Raw genomic sequence first — 26,573 nt, forward strand, 5'->3', positions numbered from 1 at the left:
CGGCACCCTGGACACGATCCAGTAGTTAATGTGCTGTGGGGAAAGGAGGCATTGCACTGACTGCCCTGACCAAGGATGCCCAATGGGGACCCGGCTAGGAGGACAGACTGGAAAATGGATCTAAGAGTGAAGGTAAAATTGCCCCCAGCCCTCTCATCGGGCTCACCTCCAAGATGTACTGGAGCCTGTAGGTGTCTGGGGACTCCGCCAGCCAGTTCCCCAGCATGGCGTCCAGGAGGTCTGGCAAGACCCTAGGCAGATCCTGAAAGCAAGGGAGAGCCATGGGTCAGAGTTAGGGAAACTGGGGCTACACCTGCCACAGGATGGGAAGTGGGGTCTCTGGGAAGCACTGGTGAGACCCCCAAACACATATCCTGGCCTCTCTCATTCACATCCCACTGCAGGCAATTAGCAAGGATTCATGGCAGGATGACAGCTGGCTCTTCTATCCATGACTTTAGCATGATCTACCTGCACTTGGGTGGTGTCCTTCTCCATGCCCAGGGTGAAGATGGCGTGCAGAGCAGCTCGGAGGAGGTGGGTCTCCAGCTCTGGCTCCACGGCAGGTGTCATGGTGCTGGCAAGAGAGAGGAGCCGGTATTAGACTGTGCAGTGCGGGGATGGGACTGGCACCAACACGCAGATGAAACTGCAGAGAAATAGGCACAGGCTGGCGAGAATGGAAACTGAGGCACCGAGCCAGGGAATGACAAGGCCAAGGTTTCTCAGACAGACAGTGGCAGGGCAGGAATAGCCCCTGTTCCCTGGACCCTGCTGCCCCTCCTGTATCTGATCCTGGGAGTGAGCCTCTCCCCAAAGCCGTTGCAATGTTACTGGAGTGAAAAGAACAGCCCAGCCAGGAGAGAGTGAACCTTCCCCCCACCTCTGCCAGAGGAGCCACCCTTGGGAGGTGACCTGGGAGTGGGAGGGGCAGTGACTCCCAGCCCTGGGCCTGAGCAGCACTGGGGTTAGGGGAACCGGGCCGGAGGGTCTCGGTACCTGAGGTTGCCCACAGCAATCAGGGAGTTAGCGAGGACGGCGCCGGGTGGAGAGTTATCAGGCAGCTCCTCAATGAGCTCCTGTGAGACCCAAAGGAGACAACAGAGCGTGTGAGATTCGGGCCTCACTGACACTTCCCAGTGAGGAGATTACACAGCCAGGGCCCCACACAGCCAGCAGGATCCCCCCACCTACGCCCCGCTCGTCCGATTCCTGCCCAATAGTGACCACTCTCCGAATTTCTCCCGTCTCTTCTCCCCAGTCTTCAGCCCCAGCAATCCCTGTCCTCTGCTGCCCCTCCAGCACCAGCCATCCCCCATCCATTGGCCTGGGGAGACCCCTGCCCCTCCCATGTCTCTGTCTTTCCTCCAGCTGCTGGGCACCGTGTCTCGCTCACCACAATCCCCTCCGCCACAGCCGCCTTGAAGCAGTGCGGCTCCAGTGTGTCCTGCCCTCTCTGCTGTGCAGCGAGACGCGGGGTGGATGGCGTGCAGGAACACGAGCTGCTGGGCCTCCTCCTGCACCCACCGGGAGTGGGGTTAGGGGAGAGAGAGCCAGTTAGCCAGGGACCTCCCTGCCCCCACACAGCAGCTGCAGGACTCAGGCCTGAATGGGGGATAGTGGGGACCCGCCCATTGTCCAAATCACCCACCACTCCACCACAAGCAGGGTCAGGAACTGGGACAGTGCCTGTGGGAAAGGAGACCCGGCTGGTGTGTGACAGACACCCCCACCTCTGGGGTCCCAGATCATGGAGGAGAAAGGTCCCCATTAGGGCTGGTGGATCATCAGGGACAAGGCCCTCTGCAGGGGGTCAGGTGCTGGGAAGGGGCAGGACAGTCTCGGTTCCAGCACAGCTGGGGTACGTTTGTACCTTTTCTCCGCCTTGGAGCTGCTCTCGGCTGTTATTGAGAGCAGCCTCCTCTGTGGCCACGTCCACCCATTCCTCCTCCTCGTCCCCTGAGTCCCTGGCAGTCCCTGCACCAGGGAGAGAAGGGGACAGGGTGACCCCTGCTGCCACTCGGGGGAAGGACAGGGGCACGGTGGGGCAATGTGTCCCCTTCCCACGACCGGGACCCAGGGCAGATCGGGCTCCACACTCCCCCCTCTCAGTGATGCCTTCAGCCCCCAACTCCTTCAGGAGCCCATAGCAAAGAGACCCCCCCAGACTGTCCTGGACTCCCTGAGAGGTGCCTCCCCCCAACTGGAGCACCAAGGACCAAAATGGCAGCATCTAGTGTCAGTGGGGTTCATGTGGCTCAGGCCTGACCTCTGGGCTGGGGACCCGCCCCCATAGCACTGATCGAGGGCCTGGGCCCCGGGTGTTCACGGCCCCGCCCTCACCTCTCCCTGAGCCCAGCCTGACTCCTCACCTGGAACAAAGCTGCGGCCCTCAGGCTCTGGGGCCACCTGCAGAGCCTTCTTCCTGAACTTCCTCAGGAGCCTGGCCATCCTGGAACCGAGCGGGGAGCGGGCGTGAGTCTGGGGTCAAGGCAGCCTCTCACTAACCAGCCTGTTTGGTCCCTCCCCATCCCTGCCCCAGCCAGAGCAGCTCCTCCTCCCCGACAGGGGTGCATGTAATGCAATCTACACGCACTGGCAGGAGTTCATTGCATGATCTGCTCCCAACGTTCCCCCTTGTCACCCCTGGGGCTGCAATGCCCGGGGAGTCTCCTCCTTTTCCATCACTGGGTTCAGTCACTTTGGACAAGCAGCTCCCTCCTGCCGTCCCAGGCCACACTCCCCCCCAGGCTAGAGAAGGAACAGAACCCAGGAGTCCGGACTTCTCCTGGGAAACCATTCCCCACGTCAAAGTCCCGAGGCAGAGCAAGGCCAGGACCCCTGCCTTTCCCATTGATTTCCATGCTCAGCAGCTCACAGGGTCTGGCCCAGCTCAGAGACGCTCAGCCTGGGGAACGGTCTCCCACAAGGGAAGGGCTGGGAGCCCCATTGCTGGGACCTTTCCAAACACACTGGAGACGGCTCTGGAGAAGCCCCTCCCCGGTCTGAGAGTGAGGGGCTCCTGGGGGTGGTTTGCAAATCCAATCTCCTTTGGGAGAAATTCTTTCCCCCTCTTTCTGCCTCACCCCAGACAGACAGGGGACGCCAACGGGGAACCCTAATGCCACTCACTTGCTCTGCTGATGGAGCGATGGATGGAGGATGTTCAGTGTCATCCCTCGCCCTTCTCCTCACTCCCCAAAGCCAAGGCAGGCTGGAGAGGGTGCTGGTGACCTGAGGAGTTACCCTGCCCAGCCAGCAGGCAATGTGATAGCACTGGGCGATCGACTGGCTGTGAAAACAAGAGTCTGTCTTATTGCCAAGGGACAGAGAAACTCGGCCAGCAGCCGGGGGTGCAGAACACTGGCCTAGTGCGGGGGTGACAGCGCCTCCGGGATCCTGACATCCCGGCACTTTACACACCTTCCTGGAGCCTCCCAACCCCCCTGGGCTGTAGGGGCTGCAACCCCAACCCCACTGATGAGAACCAGGCCTGGGGCGGGGAAGCTACTGGCTCAGGGTCACACCAAGTGTCAGAGCCAGAGATGGGACCCAGCTGTCTTTATTTCCAGGCCCCTTCACTAACCACTGCTGCACACTCCCTCCCACAGCTGGCAATTACAACCAGGCCCTCATGTCCGGTCCCCCTGCTTTGAGAGGGAGTGTGCTCCGCTGGAGTGATTGGAGCAGGGAACTGGGAGTCAGGACTCCTGGGTTCCATTGCTGGTTTCCTATTGACCTGTGGGACTTTGGGTAAGTTGCTCCTCGCTCTAGGCTCTGTCCCCAGCAGTCAAATGGGGATTTCATAAGTTCCCACTATTGGAAAGTGCTGGGAGAATCCCCCAGCAAAAGCTGCTCTGACATTGCTAAGCAGCATCTGACCATTAGAGGTCGGAGCGGACTGCCCAGGAGGAGGAGTGTTTGGTTCTGGGCTGTTGGAGTACGGGCTTGCAACCATCTGTGCACACATATTATACTAATTGCATCTAGACCACATCTCCCTAGTTTGTTTGTGAGAATGTCCTTATTAACATCAAGATGGATCACATCTACTGTTTACCCACCTCCACTAGGCCCGTAACCCTGCCAAAGAAGGAGCTAGGATTGGTTTGGAATGATTTGTTCTTGACAAGTCCATGCTCACTAGTCCTAAGAACCAAATTGTCCGGTAGGTGCTGACAAACTGATTGTTTAATAAGGAGTTCCAGTATCTTTCCAGGTATGTTAATGGATGGGAAGACATTCTTTTTCAGGGATCTCTGACGAGAACTGGGGCACAGCACTTAGTTAGTTGAGGCCATAAAATGGAGACAGGCACCTCTTCTCTTCTCCCAGCACCCCAGATACCTAAAAAGGTGGGACTCACATCCCTCAATGGGCTTTAAAAAAGACAATGGTTACAATGTGGCCCCGACCATTTCTGGTTTCTGCAGACTAGATATTTTAGCAAAGTTTACAATTCCTTGGTGCTCAACACCGTGAAACTCCCCTTTCTCCTTCACAAAGGGCTTTAACGCCCCTTATCTCACCCAGGCTCTCGATTGCCCAAAGTTGGAGAATTGTCCCTGTTCCCACTGCAGAGCACCCCCCACGACACACACACAGAGTCCTCCTGGTGGTGGGAGGGGAACAGAGGAAAGGACAGAAGACGTAAGAGATGAAGAGAAAGGAGGGAGGGACAGAGGAAAAGGTAAAACAAAAAGGACAAACCCTAATGTCCCCAGTGATTCTAAGGGACAAAATCCCAGGTGGGGAATAAAATTCGACCACCTTAAGCTAGTGTTTTCCATGCCTAGAATTCAGCTGGCGCCAGATTCATCAGACTGAACAGGTTCCAAACCTCTCGGAAACTCTTACCTTCTAAACAGGGACGTCAGTTTTCTAGTAAAATCAGGAAAAAGAAAAGAGAAAACTCAAAAGAGGTTCCTCCTGGCGCTCATGTACCTGAACCTAAATACTCTCTCAGTCCTCAGAGAGAGACCTCGAGAAGGAGACTTGCTGAAGCAAAGCTACAGGGGACTCTGAGGTTTCCCTGGCCCTGCGCCCCTGTCCTGCCTGGCTGATGTCAGCATCTCTCTGTGAGGTCACCACCTCCCTAGCACCTTTGACCAATAGGCTGAGCTCCTGCAAAAGGCCTTTGTGATGTCACTGCCACACCCACTCCTCCCCTGCAGTTTTAATGTCCTGCCACAGGGCAGACACTTTGGAGGTTTGAGCTACACAAAGAGGAGACACTTAGATCTCAAAAATTAGATAAGATGTTTCAGTCTGAACTAAGTAGTTGCTGCTCTTAACAATAGGAACATAATAAAATACAAATAAAATAGACTATTTCAGCCATTCTATTATGTCCTAATCTGCTCTGAGTAAACATGATAGGACACCTCTTCTTATGCACTGCTCCTAGTGACACTCTCCAATAGATCCCCATCCTCCACCCGCCGGGAGGTAGGTAGGGGCGGATTGTTATCCCTACTTGAAAGAGGGAGAAGCTGAGGCTGAGAAAGGAGAATTGACTTGTCTTAGGTCACACAGCCAGTCCGTGGCAGAGTTGGGAATAGGACCCAAGAGCCCTGATTTTCAAACTAACCATCGGATCTTGAATTTCAGACATTGAATGACCTGAATAAAGTGCTCTCAAGTGAGTTCCAGACCAGCAAGAGTTCACAGTAATTATTCAGCAAGTATTTTAGGAGAACTGGAATAGTAGAGAAAATAATGAACTGCAGAGACGCAGCAAAATTTGTCGAACATATGACTGGTTATGACTATTTACTTGGTGTTAAAAGAAAACAACAGGGACCTGAGTCTCCTCCCTGTCAATAACCCCCTGCTCAGCCAATCAGGGTAGAGACCGAGGGGCAGGAGGATGAGGGTTCTCACCAGAGAGCCCAAAGGATAGCCCAGGTCACCGCTGGGGATCACGGTCTGAGCACTATTTCAGCCCCACATTTTTCGGTGGACCTCCCACAATGGGAGTTGTAGAGCACCCCCCACGACACACACACACCCCTCCTGGTGGTGGGAGGGGAACAGGGAAAGGACAAAAGACGTAAGAGATGAAAAGAAAGGAGGGAGGGATGGAGGAAAAGGTAAAAGAAAAAGGAGAAACCTTAATGTCCCCAGAGATTCTAAGGGACAAAATCCCAGGTGGGGAATAAAATTTGGCCATCTTAAGCTAGTGTTTTCCATGCCTAAAATTCAGCTGGCGCCAGATGCAGCAGACTGAACAGGTTCCAAACCTCTCGGAGGCTCTTACCTTCTAAACAGGGATGTCAGTTTTCTAGTGAAATCAGGAAAAAGAAAGGAGAAAACTCAAAAGAGGTTCCTCCTGGCGCTCATGTACGTGAACCTAAATACTCTCTCAGTCCTCAAAGAGAGACCTCGAGAAGGAGACTTGCTGAAGGAAAGCTACAGGGGACTCTGAGGTTTCCCTGGCCCTGCGCCCCTGTCCTGCCTGGCTGATGTCAGCATCCCTCTGTGAGGTCACCACCTCCCCTGCACCTTTGGCCAATAGGCTGAGGACCTGCAAAAGACCTTTGTGATGTCACTGCCACACCCACCCCTCCCCTGCAGTGCTAATGTCCTGCCACAGGGCAGACACTTTGGAGGTTTGAGCTACTCCCTGTGGATCACCCCACTCAATGAGTGTTCATTCTAGGAAGCAAGCCGGCTAGACAGTAAAACATCACAAGCTGCTCCCAATGCTACATTCGGTTTCTCAGAAATGAGTAAACTTTATGGACAGAAGAGACAGTTAGAGCATCTAATCTGACCCCCTGAATATCACAGGCCTCCTGTCTACCACAATAGCTACTTTTGGGGCAAACACATTCCAGAAAGGCATCTAATCTTTACTAATGACATCAAGAGATGGAGAATCCACCACTTTCCTTGGTAGCTTCTTCCTGTGTTCAATCATCCTCGCTGTTGAATATTTGTGCCTTATTTGTCATAGGAATTTGTCTCTTTTCACCTTCCAGCCACTGGGTCTTGTTCTGCCTTTCTCTGCTAGACTAGAGAGCCCTTTAATACGCAGTATTTTCTCTCCATTAAGGCATTTCAACACTTCAATGAAGTCCCCTTCAATCTTCTTTTGATAAGGTAAACAGGTTGAGCTCTTTCAATAGCTCACTAGAAGGCATTTTTCTCCAGCCCTCAGAACATTTGGTGGCTCTTTGCTGCCCCAGATCCAATTTCTAGGACCATCTTTTTCAAAGGAGGACACCAGGACTGGAGGCAGTATTCCAATAGCAGTCTCACTGCTGCTGTGTCACCTCCCTATCCTACTCACGGCTCTGCTCCTTCGTCTAATGATGGCTTTAGCCCTGTTCACCACAGCATCACACTGGGAGCTCATGTTGAGTGGCTTCTCCACTCTGGCCCCTAAATCCTTTTCAGAGTCACTGCTTTCCTGGATACACGTCCCCATTCTGGAGGTGTGGCCGGCGTGCCTTGTGGCTACGTATAGGACCTTGCATTGGGCTCTGCTCAAACTTGTTTTCTTTGAATGGGTCCAGCTGGCCGAATGAGCCAGATCGCTCTGTATCACTGCCCTCTCCCCATCAGGAATTACCACTCTGCCTGTATTTTGTCACCCCCCAATCTTATCCGCAGTGATTGTATGTTTTCTCCCAATTCATTGATAACAATTATTTTAAAAAATTAGTCCTTGAGAGCTTCTTCAGACCCTTAGTACCCGGGACCTGCTCCCCACAGCACAGTGAGAAATGCTGTCCAGCCCTGCTGGTACATAGGGGATAAGCACAGAACAAACGTACCTTTGGGAGCTGTCTTGTCCATAGGCTTTGAACAACATGTGGGGGTCAGCAGATTACAAACGTACGACAGACCTGTAGTGTAGACAGGTCCCAACTGTGTCTCGGTTTCCCACCCTGTAAAATGGGGAGAACAAACAAAACCTTGATTAGCTCCATTTGATAGCTGGGGAAACCGAGGCACCCAGCGGTGCAGAGACTCGCTCATGGTCCCCAAGCCAGGAATAGAAAACAGCAGATCTGAAAGCCAGGCCTGGGACGTAACCCTGGTTTTCCTGGCCTTGTTGCTGTCAGTTTAGTCACAGCCTCCATGTCTTTTCCCCCATGTCCCTTAACCCCACGTCACTGCAGAAGAGAGATTTTCTGGTAGCCAGCTGGCTCTCCTGCATGTGGATGTCGTTCCAAAAGACGTGCTCTGGCTCAGTCCCATGCTATGGTTGGCTGAAGGAACCACTTGGTCACATTCTAGGCCCTGAGTTATACAGGAGGGGCGACTAGATGCACATAATGGTCCTTTCTGACCTGAACCTCTATCAATCGCTACATTTTCTGCTGCTAGGAAGAGAACTCTGGACCTATTTTCTCTCATTCACTTTCAGTTGGAATAATTTCAATGCAGGCCAAAGGATTTCCTCTTCCATTGTGTCTTCAGCACCTTTGGGAGCAACCAGTTACTGTTACCCACAGGTTTCCAGTTTCAACCTGTCCCAGGGTGAGAGGGCCAGGAAAGGGGTTGGAGCTCAACTGCACCTTGCCCAGTTGATGCAGCTCCCTAGGGTGAAGGGTATAAGTGTGGGGGTCACGTGACAAGATGCAGCCTGTGACTAGGACCCAGGCCTGCTGAGAGATAGAAGGGCAGCCTGTGCTCAGCCAGGAGAGAGACCCCAAGGGAAGCAGGCATGGGAGGGCCTTGGAGAGTCCTTTAAAGATCAGGGACAAGCTGGGAAGGGGCCAGGCTGAGCACTAAGGACCAGGCCCTAGGAGGGAAAGACAGGGCAGATTAGGAGATGGGGCAGATTGTCCAGTTGGTTTCGGCTCCCAGGACCAGACACCCAGAGGTGAAGGTGATTGTCGGGACTTCTGTCCTTCTTCCCCAATGTAGATTTGATAGTGGAGAAGACTGATGCCGTAAGGGGGAAGTGAGTTACCCCAAGGTCACCCAGTGAGTTTATATCACAAATGTATATTCGGAAGGATCCAATAGAAACATGGATTTTCCAGTCTCTTCTTTCTAGGAGACCCCAGGGCTAAGGTAAAACCCCTGCGGCCCCTCCCCATTCTGCTCACCTCCAAGATGTGCTGGAGTTTGTCTGTGCTGGGGGGTGCTGTCAGCAGGATCGAGAGCTCGTCATCCATGTTCTCTGGGCAGGTCTTGCTCAGAGCCTGCTAGCGGAGGGAGACCAGGGGTTAGGAGCCTGCATTAGAACCGGTGTGCCATTGCCCAGGAGCTGGCTGAGATAAGCGCCGCCTGGCCGGAGCTCGCACCCAGAAACCCTGCCCCAGGTCGGAACCCCCTCCTGTACCCTAATCCCTCCCAGACCCCACACACCCACCCCCACCCGCACCCCAATCCCCTACCCCAGCCCTGAGCCCCCTCCCGCACCCAAACTCCCTCCCAGAGTCCGCACCCCAACCCTCTGCCCCAGCCCGGATCCCCCTCTGGCACCCCAAACCCCTAATCTCCAGCCCAATCCCAGAGCCCACATCCCCACCGGAGCCCTCACCCCTCCCTGCACTCCAACCCCCAGCCCCAGCCCAGTGAAAGTGAGTGAGGGTGTGAGAGCGAGCGACTGAGGGAGGTGGGCTGGGCTGGAGTGAGTGGGGGTGGGGCCTTGGGGAAGGGCATGAAAGGGGTTGGGTCAAGGGCGTTTGGTTTTGTGCAAGTAGAAAGTTGACAACCCTACTTAAGGACCTTTGAAAAGCAGCCTCCTTAGCACCGCTCCTGAGACCAGGGGCCAAGACGCCCCCGGACATGAGAACCACAATAGGCCAGAGCAAAACGCTGCGTTAGAAATCGGAGCTCAGGCTGCCAAGCGAACGATAGCTGACAGAGAGGAGATGCGGGAATTAAGGTTGTGCCTTCAGCCAGCAACTGGTGTTCATCCGTTTGCACCACACACACACCTGTAGCCAAGGCCACTATTCCCTTCCCTGCCTGTTTAGCGTCTCTAGGTCCTTACTGTGCCCATCACCATGGTGTCTGAGTGGCAAACCAAGGGTTTGACGTGTGCATATGAAACTGCCTGACTGGAAGGACGTGGTTTGGTGTGGATCAGTGACTGCTGGGGCGATTGATGGCAGAAGGCTCTGAGGGCCTGGCTCATTCCGACCTGGCTCATTCCAATGGCTTCTACGGCTGAGAGCAGCCCAGTCTCCTGCCTGGATCCGATGCAAACCAGGAAGTACAGGACCACGGTTAATAAGAGCAGCTCAAAAGATCATTTCCGCTGAGCCCAGCCCTGCACAGATTTCCAGCTTAGGTTTGCATTTTCAGCAAAAGTTCTTCTTGATTATTTTCTCCCAACCCCCTTCTGCCTCCATAATAGCCAGCCACCCCGTCAGTCACATCCTGGGGCGCTCCAGGGACAGCGTATGTGCACGTCTATATATATATGTATGTGTACATGTGTGTACGTGTATGTGCACGAGTGTGTGCACGTGTGTATGTGTGTACATGTACCCCAGTCAGATGTATACATCTGGATTTCCTTTGAAAGAATTTTCAAATTGAGCTGATCAAGTGCAATGGCAAAGCAACCAATTCCTCTGCCCCCCAACTGCCTTCGCTGCTTTAACGTACAACCTGCTCCGCTGACACCTCTGACTCCTGAAAGCCCTAACGCTCCAGGGGAGCAGACCGTGCCCTGCCCTGCCCTGGCTGCCCCGGGTGTTACCTCGGAGGGAATCGTTCCAGATTCCAATGGGTGGCAGGTCCAGGGAAGAGCCTTATCTGGGGGAGGCTGTACCAGACCCGCCCGACCCAGGCAGGCTCCCAGGTACTCTCTGCTCGGGGCTGATAAGGCTTCTTAGCAGTTTCTCTCCAAACAAATTCCAGTTCAAGACACCTGAGAGCTCCACAGCAGGGCAGCATCCCCAGAGCGCAGCAGGGCGGGGGTTAGGGGGAGCAGTCAGTAGCAGCACCTGCCCCTCGTACGGCAGGAGCGAGAAGTGCCAGCCATGTGCTGCCTCCAGCCCCAGAGGCCAGGTGAGAGTGAATTCCCACGTCCCCGCACGGTTGGTTCCGTCACTCTTCTACACTTACATGGATTTCCAATGTCAATGTTTCTAACATCAGCTTTGCCAGATCTCCTTACACCTTTGTCTGCTAGAGCAAAAACCTGAAATGCAGCTACCTCCTCCTGCTGGGTGACTATAGACCTTAATGACAGAGCTCGGAACTGCTTAGTCAAGCTGACTAGCTGCAGCCCCTCGGGTTGCCTGCTCGAAGGTGTGCTGGCCAGGCCACAAGTCATTTCTGTTCCTCTTCCCTGCTCCTTCTCAGCATTTGAACATCATTTGACTAGTGTGAACAAGAGTCTATACTGGGGAGAGCCCAGGGTGAGAGAGTCACTAGACTCTTGTCAAGGGTGCTTCCCCACTCTGAACTTTAGGGTACAAATGTGGGGGCCTGCATGAAAACTGCGAAGCTTAACTACCAGCTTAGATCTGGTCCACTGCCACCATTCCCAAGTGGATTCCCTTCCCTGGGAAGCCTTGAGAAACCTTTCACCAATTCCCTGGTGAATACAGATCCAACCCCCTTGGATCTAAAAACAAGAAGAAATTAACCATCCCCCTCCTTCCTCCCACCAACTCCTGATGGATCAAGTTCCAAACCTCTTGGATCTTAAAACAAGGAGAAATCAATCAGGTTCTTAAAAAGAAGGCTTTTAATTAAAGAATAAAGGTAAAAAACATCTCTGTAAAATCAGGATGGAAAATAACTTTACAGGGTAATCAAACTTAAAGAGCAATAGGCCAGAGCAAAACGCTGCGTTAGAAATCGGATTCAAAGTACAGCAAACAGAGGTAAACACTCTAGTAAAAGGTACATTTACAAGTTGAGAAAACAAAGATAAACTAACACGCCTTGCCTGGCTGTTTACTTACAAGTTTGAAATATGAGAGACTTGTTCAGAAAGATTTGGAGAACCTGGATTGATGTCTGGTCCCTCTCAGTCCCAAGAGCGAATGACTTCCCAAACAAAGAGCACAAACAAAAGCCTTCCCCCCACCAAGATTTGAAAGTATCTTGTCCCCTTATTGGTCCTTTGGGTCAGGTGTCAGCCAGGTTACCTGAGCTTCTTAACCCTTTACAGGGAAAAGGATTTTGGAGTCTCTGGCCAGGAGGGATTTTATAGTACTGTACACAGGAGAGCTGTTACCCTTCCCTTTATAGTTATGACAACTCTGGTTATACAGTGCTCTGTATACATGTGCTGGGGGGAATGGTGCAGGGGAACCCTGGGTTTGGCAGCGAGCCCCCAGGCAGCAAAACGGCTGAGCGAGCTGGTTGCCCAGGACAGGCTGAGGATGTCCCCGCTTGCAGCGTCATGCTCCAGCCTGGCGAGGGATAGGTGGCTCAGGAGGGCACCAAGCGCAGCCTGCAATGGGCAGAGTGGGGTGTGGGGGTGGCTCCCAGCACGGACAGTGGAGATGGGAGGCGGGAAGGGGAGAGGTCAGTGCCCTGGGCAGGGGGATCCCCCGCTCCCCCACTGCAAAACAGCACACCCCCACCTCACCACCAGCAACCGAGATGGAGGGGACAGCTTAGTGCATGGGGGGGGCGGGGTCCCTGATACTCCCAACTGCAAAATAGCAACCCCCTCCCCCCTGTCTGCATCCCAGCTGCTGAGGAGGGAGGAGGAAACCTTCCAGCTGCACCTCAGCGGCTCCCAGCTTCCCTCCCCCTGAAAACAGCCCTCTTTCCAAACCTGCCCCCCAAACTCCCCCCTACGCACGCTCTCCATGCAGGCTTTGTCAGGAAGGCCAATTAGACAGGGCCTTGTGTCCTGGGGATGCACTGAAGGGCCATGGTCAGGAGGGGACTGGAAAAATGCAGTTTTGGGGGGGGCAATGCCCCTTCACATTCCCCCCCATCTTCACCCCTGCCAGTGGACCAGCCAGGACTACCTCACGGCCCATCTTTGGGCTACAGCCCAAGATTTGGGAGCCCTGCCCGAGGGTGAACTTCATCAGGCCCAGCTGACTTGTTCTTTAGCCTGTTCTTTCCGTGTTCAGGGGGCGGGGGGGTGCTCCTGCCCCTGGCTGTTAGCATTATTGGTGTTCAGCATCTGGTCACAATGAACTTTGATTGAAGTGACTGAAGCCAAACAGGCAGGAAATGCTCAGAGATGCTCAGAGGACGTCAGCCTGACAGATAAATACACTGCTAGGAGCTGGATTATACCATGTTATGGGGGGAGTTAAAATCTCATTGACACAGCTGTGAGGATGCACTCTTCATTTAAGACAGCTGGAAGCAACAGGTAAGGGGGGCCTCGTGTAGAACAAGCCATGATGGCGTGTGGCCAGAAACTAGCCCCAGGTGGGCAGAGGATGCGACCGAGTGTCGTTCTGAGCTGGTGCGTGTGTGACAGAGACAAGCCGGGCAGTGCAGCCAGGACACGGAGGCAGAGCAGGAAAGCCGAGCAGAGCCTGTGAGCATGGTGTGATCTTGGGAGGAGCATAGAGAGCTTTTGGGCCAGGTGCTGGCTAAAGAGGCTTGGAGCTGAGAGCAGGGAGCAGGGAGGCTAATCCCTGCTGTTGGTTCCTGCTGTGTTTGGAGAAGCAGGACTCTGTATGTTCCTTGTCAATAAACAAGACATCAAAAAATTACCAGACTCCACTGCCAATTTCTGCTCCCCACTGGAACATCCCCAGGGCCCCAAACTTTGACTAGCCCCTTGAGTTGAAGAGGGACACCAATATCTTTATTGTTTCGTTTCATTGCACGTCTATCTAATCTCAGTGGTTTATCAGCAACTAATTACTGTTGCAATGTTTTCTCATGTAATAACCATATTTATTAAAAACACAGAGGGCAGGTTTTTGAACCCAAACTCACTACTGCTAATACATGCAGGATTCAGATGTAAAGTCCTGGCTTTGAGTCATCCCCCATTTAAATGCTCAGTGACAGTTACTAGAAATCCAGTGTCATGATTCATTGATCACTAATGCCAAGGGGCAGTGGCAGGGCTGGGAGAAGCAGAGGTTAATGTGGGTCTAAAGTCGTAGTGAGTGACATGGCTTCCAGCGAGGCAGAGTGGAAGCGGGGGTCCAGTTATACACACCAATCACACTCTTCATGTCATTCGAACGCACCGGCGGGGTCAGCTCTCAGCATTTATTCCAGGGGATTTACCATGCAGAAGCCAACAGGGAAGGGGGTGAGCAGAGTGGAGGCCATGCAGGGACTGCACTGATTAGGTGGGGGATGGCGCTCCGTGTCTGATCTAATATTGTCTCAGCGGCGCCAGCTCCCAAGGAGGATGGGCTCCTCCTGCCGGACCCAGCACACGTCTGTTGGCTTAACCAGGATGAGGGAAGACTTGCACTCCCCACTCTTACAGAACCCTGCCCAGTAGATGGAGCCTTTCCCATTGAGCAGGACGTTCTGACACTTGTCGTACCACCAGCCTCCATAGCTACTTGCGCAATTCCCACTGGTCTGGTCCTGATCCTTGTCAGTCGTGCTGAACTTCATGTTGTCGTGTATGCCCCCCAGGCCAGAGTGGTAGGTGGTGAGATAGTCCTTGCCGTCCCCAGAGTACCTGCCCAGCCTCAGCGGGTACCCGCTGGGCTCATCCTCGACACTGAAGATGTCATACTCTGCGTAGCGGGTGTTGTTGGATTTGTCCTCCACCACAAAGCGGACCTTGTAGGTGTTCTGTCGCGTGAGCAGGGACAGGTACTAGTTGCCCAGCCAGTAATCCTGCTGCACGTTCCCAGAGCCGTACTTGTCGGTGCTCCAGGACTCCTTCCAGGTGATCTCTGTGTTGTAAGAATTTCTTTGGACAACGGTCCAGCCTTTACCTTTGGTGTCCATGTCACACCACACCACTCGAGGGGGAGAGCCTGCCAGCTGGATGACAGGGACCCCGCTGGGGCTGTCCCTGGGAATGTTGCTGCAGTCTTTGGGGAACCCTGAAATGCCACGAACACAAGGTTAAGGGGGTGGGGGAGTGAGCGCTAGCTAGCTCGATCAAATCAGCCTGGAGTAACTGGAGGCTGGGTTTTTAGAGGCAGGTCCTGTGTATTTCACAATACTACAGCCACAGAATCCGCCCCGGCCATTCCTGGCCACAGAATCCCGCTCCAGATCTTACACTTTCATTTTACCAATAAAATAAAATAAGAATAGTTTCTTGCTCTGCTGGTTTTGAAGAAACCTTGAGGAGATGAATCAAGTGTAAACCAAGGCTCTGTATCCTTCCTGAGTCCGTACTGCTGAAGAAATCGTTTGGGGAGGGTGGGGGAGACGCTGCCAGATCCATCTCAGCGAATGTTAATTATGAAACCCATCGGTGACAATTTAAATGGGAGTTTTCAAAGAGCCTAAGGGAGTTTGACACCCGACTGTGATTGGAATTCAGTGGGATTTAGGCACCCAACTCCCTGTGGCGCCTTTGAAAATTCCAGACATCCTATCGAGGAGCTTGTCTTTGGGGCGGAAATTGTCCTGAACTATCCTGGTAGAATGAGAGCACTGTGGTTATACTGCCCCTCCCCTCCCCAGGGTCCTCCCTCGAGCCTGAGCCCCCCCAGCTCCCCTACCCCCCAGACAATCCCCCTGTGTGCCCCACCAGCTCTGCCCCCCTCCCCCATAGCTGAGCCGAGGGGGAGGAGCTGCTGAGCACTGCGGGGGCAGGGGCTCAGGGCCACCTCTGGAGCTGGTTCGGCCCCTGGCCTGCCTGGGCAAGCCCCTGAGCAGCTCCCAGAGCCGCTGGAGGTGTGGGGAGAAGGGAATGAAAACCCTGACAAGGAGGAACTGGCTCTCCCTGCTGCCTGGACTCTGGGGGCAAGGCTTCTAGGCATGAGCGAGAGATCCCCAGCTGTTAGCCGGGGCTAGCCCTAGTATAGGAGTTGGTGAGATGGAAGGGTAGAACTCCCAGCCAATTTGGGGGGGGTACCTGATTCCCACATGCTGCCCTGCGGTGGGCACCAGCGCTCTTCAGTCACTGCCGGGGGCTTGGCAGCCGTTACCGGAGAAAGGGATAACGAAGCTGCGTAAAGCAAACAGCCAGTCGAGCAGCACCTCCCCCACCCCGGCTGGTCCATTCCCAGGCCCTGGAGGCCTCCGAATGGGAGTAGTGGGCTCACTAGCGCAGGCCGGCCTTGCGTACCCTTCGGAGAACTCAGCGTTTCTTTGGGCCCAGAGCTGGCGGAGGGCGGGAAGGTGCATTCAGTGGATAAGTGGATATAGGGGTGACCCCGGCATGGGGGAGAGGAGCAGAATCAGGCCCACGATGCCCTGATCTCGGATATGGCAGATGATAGAAGCTCTCCGACGGGTTCTCTACTCACCCCTCTCGACCTTCTTGTGGGCCAGGGCCCCGTTGCCCTGCACGGGGGCTACGCAAAGGAGCGCCATCATGGACAGCGCAGACAGAAGCAGGAGAGAGCTGGACTGGAACCCTGCAGGGGACAGAAACCGCTGGACATGAGACCAGGAGAGAGTTTCACAAGTGCCTAAATCCCACTAGAAGTCACTGGGATTTAGGCACTTAAGTGACTTAGCCACTCTTGAAAATGTTACCCTTAGATGCTAAGGCCAGAGTTTTCAGAGGGCTCAACTACTGGGCCAGATTTTCAGAAGAGCTCAGCTCCCAGGTAGGCACCGCAGGACATGGCTGGATGTTCAAAGGGGCTCAGCATGGGGGGGTGGGCCCAAGTCTCTGGAGACGGGGTGAAGCCCACCATTCACCTCTCCCCCAGCCTGGCCACTGTCTCAGTCTCTGCAGCCGGCCCGATTAGCACACAGCTGGGACCCAGCTGCATAGTAAAAACCATGCAAAGATTGCGGCTCCGATGGCCTGGCTCCCGGGTCCCGGGCGGCTCAGGACCGGCTGGAGCGCTCCCTGTGGTGGGGAAGGAGCTGCCTCCTCTCTCCCCCGCTGCACCGCTGCAAGGGGAGTGCTGCTCGGAGCAACCCCCTGTGTCCCAGCTCCCCCCATCCACAGTCACTACCACCAGCCGGAGGGCAGTGCCCGCTCACCCACACAGAGACAGCAGCTGGGCAGCCTCCGGCAGGGCTCTGCCCCCCCTCAGATGAGCTCCAGGTGAGAGGGGCCCAGGGCACAGAGCTGCTGTGTGCCCCACGCCAGGCATGCTGCCCCCTGCACTGCAGCCCAGCAGCCCAGAGGGGGACACGCTGCTGACACTGCAGCTGTTCTGTGGGCCCAGCTCAGGCCAGGCTTAAAGTGGGCAGAGTCGCCAGGGGCCACAGTCCTGGCCAAAAAGAGTTCAAAATGGAGCCGGGTCCCTGAGGGGTGCACTGTAAGCGCTGCCCTAGCAAGGGCATGGCCATTTATTTCAGCCGGGATTAACATAGACACCCCTCCCCCTTAGGTTTACCATATTTCAGCAAGCAAAAAAGAGGATGGGAGGAGCCCCGCCCCTCCCACTTCCCGCCCCCCCAGAACCCCTAACCCTCCCCCCGTTCCTTGTCCCCTCCTGGGACCCCTGCCCCTAACTGCCCCCCAGGACTCCACCCCCTATCTAAGCCTCCCTGCCTCGTGTCCCCTGACTGCCCCAACCCTTATCCACACCCCCACCCCCAGACAGACCCCTGGGACTCCCACGCCCCATCCAACCACTCCCCACCCCCTGACAGCCCCCCCCCAGAACTCCCAACCCATCTAACCCCCTCTGCTCCCTGTCCCCTGACTGCTCTGATCCCTCTCCCCACTCCTGCCCCCTGACAGCCCCCCCAGAACTCCCAACCCCCCACCCCCCCCGCTCCTTGTCCCCTGACTGCCCCCTCCTGGGACCCCCCCCAACTGCCCCCCAGGACCCTACCCCCTATCTGTACCCTGACTGCCCAAAACTTTCTCCACTCCCCCCAAAAAGCCCCCCCCCGAACTCCCGACCCCCCACCCTCTTGACTGCCCCCTCCAAAATCTCCCTGCCCCTTCTCCTTCCCCCTGGCCCCCTTACCCTGCTGCTCAGAACAGGGTGTTGGGCTCTGTGCGAGCCGGACACGTGGCTGCGCTCCCCGGCACAACACACAACCCGGTCCCTGGCCCTGCACAGTGCTGCCGGAGCGGGGCGCGGGGCTGCCGGGGAGGAGGAGCTGCCGGCTCAGTATGCAGGGCGGAGCTCCTCTACAGCTGTTTGATTATAGCTGCTGCCGGCCCATGACAGTTGCAAAATGGCAGCTTTTTGTGGGGTGGGGCGGGGTGGGGCGGGCAGGGTGTGTGTGTGTGTGTGTGTGTGTCAAACCAGAACCGGCTAAAGCCGCACTGGAGTCTGGCACCGTGCTTTCTGTCAGCCATCATTGTATTCATGTGCTGTTGCAAAATTAGAAAGTCCACAACTAACTCCACAAGTGACCGTGATACAAACGTGCAAATGAATTAGAGAGAGAGAGAGAGAGAACACCGTGTAAATGACACACGGAAACACACTGTTGCAATGGAAACACTTTGCCCAGACATGATCCCCAGACAGATTTCATTCTTTTTGGAGCTGCCTGGACCCCAAATTCTTCAGACAATGTCACAGCCCAAGTAACTGTGACACACTGCCAGCAATCTCAGGTATCCTTGTGAGAGGGAGGAGAGAGGCGTAACCCCATGGCAGGCAAAGGGTTAACACTTTAAAGGAGAAGGATTTCAGTGAGTCTGACAAGCCAGAACTACAACGTTTGGAACTGAAGTGAAATAACAATCTGGAGTCACTCATCCTTGAAAACACGCCTCCCCGTCTCCTGACGCCCCAGAGGAGCGGGGACGCTGCCAGCTAGCAGCCGTTCACACACTCTAATAGTCTAAGACACAGAGGGCCTGAGTTCGACCTGTGACCTTGGAAAACTCATTACACTGCACCATTCCTCAGTTTCCCCATTTTTAAAACATGGTTTATGCTAGTCCCTTTGTGTTCTAAAGTACTTTGGCCCCAATGCCTAAAGGTACCTGGGGCAGGGCGGGAGGATTCCTGCCTAGGGTCCAGCAGAGCGCTGGGCAGGGGATCCCCGCCAGGCTCCTGGTACCCCATGGCCCCGGGGGCACTCTTTACCCACCAGGAGGCACTGCCAGACTCCTAGCTAGCCAGGCTCATGCTGCAGCATGCACTTGCTGGGGGAAATGCTGCTCCGTTTCAAAGGAAAAGCAGCATGTACCTCACTGTGCCCCCATCCCTTGTGCCTCGGCCAGGCAGGGTCGGGAAAGCAGAGGATGCACCAGGGCTCCCCTCGCCCTTGTGCACCTGCCCGGGCTGAGGGACGGCACTGAGAGGAGTGCAGGCTGCCCCTCTGTGGGGATGTGTCATCCCTACACCAACCTAATGAAAAGTTCCATAAGAAGGTAAGGGTCACGATGGGACACTTGCCAGGTAAACAAATCATGGCCTTATATAAGACCCCCTGGTGGTCTAGGATTATATAAGATGATCATGGCCTTATGTAAGACCCCCCTGGTGGTCTAGGATTATATAAAATGATCATGGCCTTATGTAAGACCCCCTGGTGGTCTAGGATTATATAAGATGAGGTAAACAAATCATGGCCTTATGTAAGGAACGGTTGAACCAATCGGTGTGGGGCTATACGTGTGATAAACACATGATTCTCCTTCTTGTCCAATCCGTAGATATGTGATTATAGCCTAATTGTGTTATGTAATGTTGAGAAAAACTATAAAAGAAAGCTTGCAATAAACAGGATTCAGATTCAGCCTGCAACCACATTGGTCGTGCGCTTTATTCGCTCCGCCTGGGACGCCACAAATGGTGACCCCGACGTGATTCGGCTTGGACATCAAGGCAGCTAGGACTTTGCCCAAAGTGAGCTAGCAGAGATCATACTAGACACAGCCGCCAGTGGAGCAGGGATCAATGTTCTCAGACAGTAGACCCAACAGGTGTTGTCTCAAAAGCTGAGCAAAGAGAAAGCAGATCCAACCAGAAAAAGGATCTGAGTGGTCAGACTCTATGTCATCTCTCATGAAGAAACTGGAACAATTGAATTTAGATATTGAAGAGGCTCTCAGTGCTGGCTCTTCTCCTTCCAGCACTCCTTCTACCAAAAAGCACAAACAGCCATGCCCTGTTAAGGTGGAGACAGGCCTTCTTCACAAAGATCATCAGAGAAAGGGAATCTGTGGGAATAAGAGGGCAGGCTACCAAGATTTAGATGGTTTGCCAAGCTCAGTGTCAACTGGAGCACGACCAAAAACTAAACATGGTTTAAGAAAAGGCGGAGGTGGCAGCCGCGGCAGGAGGTACCGGAGGATACCGGCTCCTGGTCGTCCGAGAGAGACGTTCGTGAGCTCACAGGTAAGCGGCTGCATTTAATAAAATGGGCTCTGCTTTGTCTGCAGAGGAGGAGACGGTGCATGATTTTTTATTATGCATCGCTAAACAGCGGGGAGAGAAGCTTCCCTCTGACACGTTGTCCCGTTTGTTGAAATGGGGGCAGAGACGCGGGTTTTTTGTTACTCCTGATACTGTCTTTAATAAGGCAGTCTGGGAAAGTCTAGGCTCTGACCTCTGGAAGTCGGTCTCTCACGGCAACAAAAAGGTCGTGTCATTGAGCCAAATATGGTGCAAAGCCAGGCTTATCTAACTTTGAAAGGACATATAGGAAAAAACCACCGGATAAGATCCCTCCGGCGGATGATGTAGCTACCCCCTGGCCTCGTTGTGGTTTGTGGGGCTGCGTGATTGGGTGCACTGGACGGGATAACGTGTCCACGCACCGGCCACTGGATGTCACCAACCCGTTTGCTCCAAAGCCTCCGGCATACTCATCCGATGTTTCCACCCTGCGACATGCTTCGGACAATATCCCGGGCGGCTCGGGCCCCCCCGGACCCCGTAAGGCGTTGGCATGGACTTATTAGGAAAGCCCATATAGAGGGGGAATTTGCGCCCAAGGCTTATCCAGTAGTGACACCGGATACACAAAACCCCGCGGCACCGGACTTGCACTTGTTGTTTGTCACAGCCTAAACACCTAATAATGCTGTGCTTCTGTTTGTTCGGACTCCTTATTATAGGAGCAGGGGTCTTTGTATGTCCAAACTCTGTACCTTTTGTTAACCCACGACAAAATGTTTGGATCACCTGGGCAAACCAGACTGGCCAAGAAGCCCTTTTTGCTTGTCCATGGCCACCCCATCGGATCCCTTTAGAACATGTCTTATTGGCTATCCTTATTTACACCCCAATGGTTTTCGTGGGTATTTATGTAATGTTATGTTTTTTAATAGTTCTCTATATATTTCCCAGTTGTTAAATGTCACCTGTCGTCAGTTTTATAGGTTCAAAAAAAGTAGTCAGGTGGCTAGTAATTGTCCTAATGTTAGTTGGACCCTCCTATAGGCCTTATTTAAGAAAAAGGGGGGAGGTGTGGGGATGTATCATCCCTACACCAACCTAATGAAAAGTTCCATAAGAAGGTAAGGGTCACGATGGGACACTTGCCAGGTAAACAAATCATGGCCTTATGTAAGACCCCCTGGTGGTCTAGGATTATATAAGATGATCATGGCCTTATGTAAGACCCCCTGGTGGTCTAGGATTATATAAGATGATCATGGCCTTATGTAAGACCCCCTGGTGGTCTAGGATTATATAAGATGATCATGGCCTTATGTAAGGCCCCCTGGTGGTCTAGGATTATATAAGATGAGGTAAACAAATCATGGCCTTATGTAAGGAACGGTTGAACCAATCGGTGTGGGGCTATACATGTGATAAACACATGATTCTCCTTCTTGTCCAATCCGTAGATGTGTGATTATAGCCTAATTGTGCTATGTAATGTTGAGAAAAACTATAAAAGAAAGCTTGCAATAAACAGGATTCAGATTCAGCCTGCAACCACAGTGGTTGTGTGTTTTATCCGCTCCGCCTGGAACCCCACACCCCTCTCTATGCGGTAGTTACTGTGTCTGTCTGGGCACGTTCCTTCCTGTGCCCGGGCACTCAGGGCACATGGTGTCCCACAGGGGCCACCTAGCATGCCCTGCCACTGCACCTCCCCCACGTGCCCACACTGCCTGGGGCTCTGGTGCCCACCACAAGGCTCTGGCCCTACATCTCCAGGCTGTGTGAAATACTGGACATTTCAATAAAACTCAACAATCCCGACGCTGCAGCTGAGTTAGCAACCTGAAGCGTCCCACTTCTACATCAAAAACCAGTGCCGGGGCTCCATGCCTTTATGGGGAAAACACCACTCCACACCCAGCTTATCTTGCTTTTTCAACTGCTGGCCTCAAGCCTGGCCTGTGGGCAGGGAGGGAGCCCCCTCCGGAACGTCTGCCCATCCTTTATTTACCGCAGATACCAGATTTCTTGGGCTCCCTCCCTCCTCGCCGAGAACGCCAACGTTTCTGAAGCCGGGCAGGTGTGAGCCAGGGATTTAATTTCTCAGTGGGACTCTGCGGCATTACTGTATCATCGGCCTTCCAGACGAAGGACGCACTAAATGGAGAGGATCAAGCCAGAGGAGATGGCAGGAACGGGGGTTATGCAGAACGCGATGGGGGTGTAACGCTTGTGCCAGGTGGTATTGGCAGTGACAAGGACGAGAATCAGGATCTCGGGGTTCTTCTTAGCATTGCAAAGCAGAACCAGCTGGAGCGCCCTCCCAGAAATCTGGGAAACTGACCAGCACGCCCCTAACAGGCAGCTGTTCCCCCGTCATGAGCGCTGAGTCTGTGTCTAACACACGAGAACTTTTATTTAGAGGAGAAAGAAACGCAGCATGAACTGGGGAAACCATCACAAGAGTGACTCAGCAGTATGTGAACTGTGAGTGAAACGCCCGCTCTACAATCCATTGGGCAGCAACCCCTTGCCTCAGTTTCCCAGCTTGGGATGAGAGAGTCCAATGGACGAATGTCCCTTTGGCACACCCCTCCCATTTTCCTTCTGCTGTCCCCTTACCCAGTTTACGGGCCCAGCTCAGCAGAGTTTGAGAGTTCAGGGAGGGTTCAGGAGGGGTGTTCACCTCCTGCCCCAGGGAGAGAAGGGGTGGGCCAGGGATGCCTCTGCCTCTGCTCTGCACCGCTGCTGCTCCATGCTGCCGTCTCTGCCTGGAGCTGCGATGCCATGCTGTGAGGGGCCTCCAGCCCGGAGTGAGTCCAGCTCTTAGTGACTTCTCTGGCTAGGGGGAACCTCGCTGCTGCTCCCCCCTGTACTGTCTTTCACCAGAGCACCGGTTCTATGGTGCCCAGGCAAACTGGCTTCACAGTGTTTTCAGCTCTAGGGATCACTGAGAAGAAACCAGGACTTCCAGCTGAGTCCAGTCAGCTCTGTCTTTAAGCACTGGGCAGACCCAACGTTTTGTAGGCGCCTTTCACCAAACCCACACACCCGGTGGGAACACCTCTCCCCACCCCCCTCGGACTTTCAGTTCCATTTGGTATCACTAACCCCTGCTTAGCACGTGGGGTTACAGAGACTGAACCCTCCCTCCCCCCGCCATTGTCCCCACAGGTCACGGCCGGGTGAGGAGATACCTGAGTGGGATGGGCTGGATCGAGACTGCGCTGCTGCTGCATCTGTCCCACAGGGAAGAGGATCAAACTGGATTCATTCAGCGACTGTCAAGGCTCTCTGGCTGGGATACAGGGGGCAGGAACTGGTGCATTAGAGGGAACAGCTCCGTCGATATAGTTCTGGAAAAGAGCACCCAGGCGGTTCACCCGCATGCACGCTTCTCGACCCTGCAACCTGCCAGCACCTGGCACACGCCATCGAAATGTGCAACAAAGGACACGAGATGGGACCTGTTTATTTTGTTGCACGTGGCACCAGTTTGCTTAGTGTGATGTGCTCCAGTCTGCTCATTTGGGAAGCAGGTTTTGGGATGAGGGGGAGTTTGTGCTGTCACACAAACAACCAATGAATCTCCCACATGCAATTCATGCTGCCTCCTCCCCCGACCCACACACCCCGAATGACAGCTGCAGCCGGCCCCATAAGTCTGCCTGCCCCAACAAACTGGTAAAGCAGCTTCCAGTGGATTCTGGCTGATTCTGGCTACGCATCTGTGACGAACTGGGACTGTTCTTACTGTAACCCTTCTGCCCATCTAAGTTGGCAGCAACAAGGGCCGGGTTCTGTATCTAGGGGTTCCGTTTCAATAACGCAATGCAAAACCGGCTTGAGCCCCCACCCAGTGACCTGGGACAATTTCATACCACGCCCTGGGTGCCTCTAAGAGGCAATATTTCCCCTCTCGCAAGCACGGAGTCTGAGTGTAACAGAAAATGTTTACTAACATGAGGTAAACGACATCAGCATTAAATTGGAAAAACACCACAAACAGGATTCATAACACAAACCATGAGCAAAAAACCCACCCCAGCAAGTTGGGCTGTGTCCTTTCCCTTGGGTTCTTGAAACCAGCAATCCAAGGATCACCAAAGTCCCAAAAGTCCAACAACCTCCCAAAGTCTCTGTCCCTGGTCAGTGCAGCCCCAGGGTTTGGGGGGGGCACGCAGGGTGTTAAGGGGCACCTTACGTGATCCGAGGCCGACGGGGTTCTGCCACAGCCTTCACCACGAGCCGCTCCACTCCACCCGCTGCCCCGTGAGCTGCTCCCACCGTCCCACGAACTGCTCTGGCAGCTGCTCCACTCTGCTCACCGACCTGTGAGCCGCTCAGCTCTGCTCCACTTCAGCTGTCCCTTGGGCCGCTCCCACAAGGCTCCGCTCTGCTCCGCTCACTGACCTGTGAGTCGCTCAGCTCCACTCCAACCGTCCCTTGGGCTGCTCCCACAAGGCTCCGCTCTGCTCTGCTCTGCTCACGGACCTGTGAGTCGCTCAGCTCCACTCCAACCATCCCCGCAAGACTCCACTCGGCTAGCTGCTCCGCCAGCTGCTTAGCAATATAGCTTCAGGCTCCCCCACTAGTTAACACAGCCTCAGTGATCTCAGCTCTTAATAACTTTAGCTCTTTTGTGATCTCAGCTCTTGGCAATTTCAACTGGGGAAACCCAGTGCTGGTGCACCATTGGCCCAAAGTGAATTCAGCTCAGCAGTCTGTAACTAGACTCCTAATGGAATCAAAGTTAGCTCTGACATTCAATAGTGGAGAGAGGAAATAGTGCAATTGGTCTTTCAACCCCTCAAAGAGGGCCCATAGGATCAAGTACAAACAGCTGTCCCCCATCTTCTCTCTATTTATTGGGTTTTGTAACTCATGCCCCTTGTCAAGCAAGTGCTACGTAGGTAATGGTGAAGGACTCACTCAGTCCTTCTGTCGTACAACAGTTTCACTGGCCTTGATTCACAGAATCAGGGTAACAAAACTTTATTCTTCCTGTCCCAATAACAGAGAAAACTGGGGATCCCACACCAGCCAAAGTGACCACTTTCAGTTGCTGTTGTTTCATGCCAGGCATGTGGCATGTGAGTGGGTGTGCCTATGCAAACACGATCACTCCCTAGACTTCTTTTCCACACTCGCCATAATTCACCACCAGATGTCAGGGTAGAGCTCATCCTGATTCTGCTTACATCACTGTGGTCTTTGAATGCGGACAGGGGATTGTGGCTAGGATAGTCTGCATTGGGGGATGGGAGACTGACCGGAGAATACCTGAGCATGTAACATGAGAACCCAGGAAGGGGTTAGAGGCCAGGTGACACCTTTGCCCGGGAAACTGAACAAAGGCTGTGGGAGGGGTCGCTGAAGGGAGAGTTTCAGGAGCTGGCTGGTGGAATGGCTGGGAGGCAGACAGGGCTCTGACCTCCCAAGGGGGCTGGGGTGCCCGAGGACCCCAAGATGGACCTAACTGAGGGGGTCCTGTTTTCTGTGCCTGCGGGACCTGTCTTGAACTGTGTCCCTGTCGTCTAAATAAACCTTCTGCTTTACTGGCTGGCTGAGAGTCATGGTGAATCGCAGGAAGCCGGGGGTGCAGGACCCTGAGTCCCCCCACACTCCATGACAGGATCACCCCCATCAGCTGGGCGTGCTGGGCCGACCCCATGCACAACAGGGGCAGCAGCGCGGCCGCCCTCACGCTCTGATTGTGACTCGGGATTGTGGAGGCTTCTCACCTGTCCCATGGAAACGTGGCCAAAGGCACCAATTGTCCCTTCATCAAAATGGCGCCATCTCCCACTGCTGCCAGCGGGGCTGAGGCCTGCGCGAGGGCCGCCCCATCCCCACGCTCTGTCTGCATGTGGCAGGCAGGCTGCCCTCCTGACGCTGGCTGCCACCTCCCGCTGGGCTCCAGGAGGCTGAAGCCGAGCCCACAGGCAGACTGGCTGAGGCCATGGTTCAGGGCCTGGACAGCGCATGGGGACTGTGAGGGGATGTGGGGGGAAGGCTGAGCGGGTTGCAGGGGGATGTGGGGGCAGGGATAGGGGGCAGGCTGAGGGGGACAGAGGGATATGGGCATGAGGGAGACAGAGTGTGCAGGGGGAACGCTGACAGGGGTAGTGGGTGTGGGGGGCAGGGAGAAGGCTGAGGGGGCCAGGGAGTGTGGGGGGCAGGGGGAAGGCTGAGGGGGGCATGGGGATGGGGCAGAGGGGAGGCTGAGGGGGTTGGAGGTGATCATGTGGGATATAAGAGCGGCTGAGGGAGGTGCAGGGGCATGTGGGGGCAGGGGGC

The 26,573-nt window shown here is 54.4% G+C and overlaps 1 pseudogene; it reads right to left on the reverse strand.

Annotated features, from left to right (window-relative positions):
- Positions 1-14,232: 14,232 nt before the first annotated feature.
- Positions 14,233-26,142, reverse strand: LOC128848985 (fibrinogen-like protein 1-like protein; annotated as a pseudogene).
- Positions 26,143-26,573: the final 431 nt, after the last annotated feature.

This window comes from Malaclemys terrapin, chromosome 14 (assembly GCF_027887155.1).
Source record: "Malaclemys terrapin pileata isolate rMalTer1 chromosome 14, rMalTer1.hap1, whole genome shotgun sequence".
Taxonomy (NCBI): Eukaryota; Metazoa; Chordata; order Testudines; family Emydidae; genus Malaclemys; species Malaclemys terrapin.